This window comes from Babylonia areolata, chromosome 24 (assembly GCF_041734735.1).
Source record: "Babylonia areolata isolate BAREFJ2019XMU chromosome 24, ASM4173473v1, whole genome shotgun sequence".
Classification (NCBI taxonomy): domain Eukaryota; kingdom Metazoa; phylum Mollusca; class Gastropoda; order Neogastropoda; family Buccinidae; genus Babylonia; species Babylonia areolata.
In genome coordinates, this window is record NC_134899.1 from 50,424,868 (window position 1) to 50,426,459 (window position 1,592).

The following is a 1,592-nucleotide window of genomic DNA, read 5'->3' on the forward strand; positions in this document are numbered from 1 at the left end:
GTAGCTGTAGCTCTGGTGGTGGTGTAGAAGACTGGTTCCTGGAGCGCCGCGGAAGAACCACCCATTGTACTCCACCACCACCAACACCACCCCCCCTCCCCACCCTCTCATTTTCCCCATCTTTCTTGCTTTTCTAGGACTGTCCTGGCAAATCTGCCGCTTCAGAGAGAGAGATGCTCGGTTCGTGACCAACACAATGCACGAAGTAACCCTGTCCCCCCCCCCCCCCCTCTCTCCCAGTGAGACAAAAATAGATGAAAGCTTGCCGATCATTTCCCCAGAGACCGACCGACCTCAGGTCTGCTAGAAATTAGACGGCTTCATCATTTTTTCCTCCTTGGCATCCGTGTCACTGCCTTCCCACCATTTCTTTTTTTTTTTTCTTCAGTTTGGGAGTATTCCTGCCCCCCCCCCCCCCCCCACCCCTCCCCTCCCCCCTCAAATCTTTAAAACTCGTCACAATCTCAGAGCGTGCAGAATTAATGGTCTCTTTCGAGGCTCCAGTTTGTTTGTCAGTCGGTCTGTCGAGAACAGACAATAATGCACGCGCATATACAAGCAAACGCGCACGCGCGCACACATAGACACGCACACAGACAGACAGAGACACACAAACACACGCACACACACATAGACACACACACACACACGCGCACACACACACACACACGCACACACTACTCGTCACTTACGATGAACCGAATCAAAGAATGAACACATATACACGCACACTCTCTCTCTCTCTCTCACACACACACACGCACACACACACGCGCGTCACATCACAATCAATCACACTACAGTGGTACAAATGAGATTCAACTTGTATGCTTGTTGGTCGCACTTTAAAGGACAAGACTTGTTTGCTGAAAGAATTAAAATGGCCATCCATCCACTCACTCACCCATCTACCTATCTGTCTATCCATCTCTAACATACCATCCATCCATTCATATCACTGACTCACTCGCCCATCCATCCATCCATCTATTATGTATCTGTAACATACCATCCATCCCTCCATCCACTGACTCACTCTCCCATCTATCTATCTATCTATCTATCTGTCTGTCTGTAACACAACACAATTACTTTTTTTCCCCCCTCTCTACTGACCTCTCTCTCTCCACCACACGTTTATTATTCATTTTGTTTCACTTTATTTATATCCAAGCTTTGTTTTGTTGAAACTCGTCTCTAATATCATCATCTTAGATGAACAGACTATAAATAAATAAAACTGAAACTCGTGTATGATCACGTATTAACTTCTAGCCATGATGACATCCGTCACATATTTCAGTATGTACATGTATCAGGACAGGACTTTATGTAAGATTTTCCTGTTGCCCTGTTCCTCTATATCTGTGCTGTCTTGTGACATGTTTCAAATAAAGTACTGTTTAAACCAATTAATGTATCGGATCTATTACCAATATCTACCTATCTCCTGCTCTCTCTCTCTCTCTCTCTCTCTCTCTCTAATTCTCCACCCCGCCCCCGCACCCCACCCCCCTTCCCCCTCCGCGCCCCCACTATATGTGCACAGTTCAAGTTACCTCTGGCACAGTACTGTAAATTTTCGTTTCTAT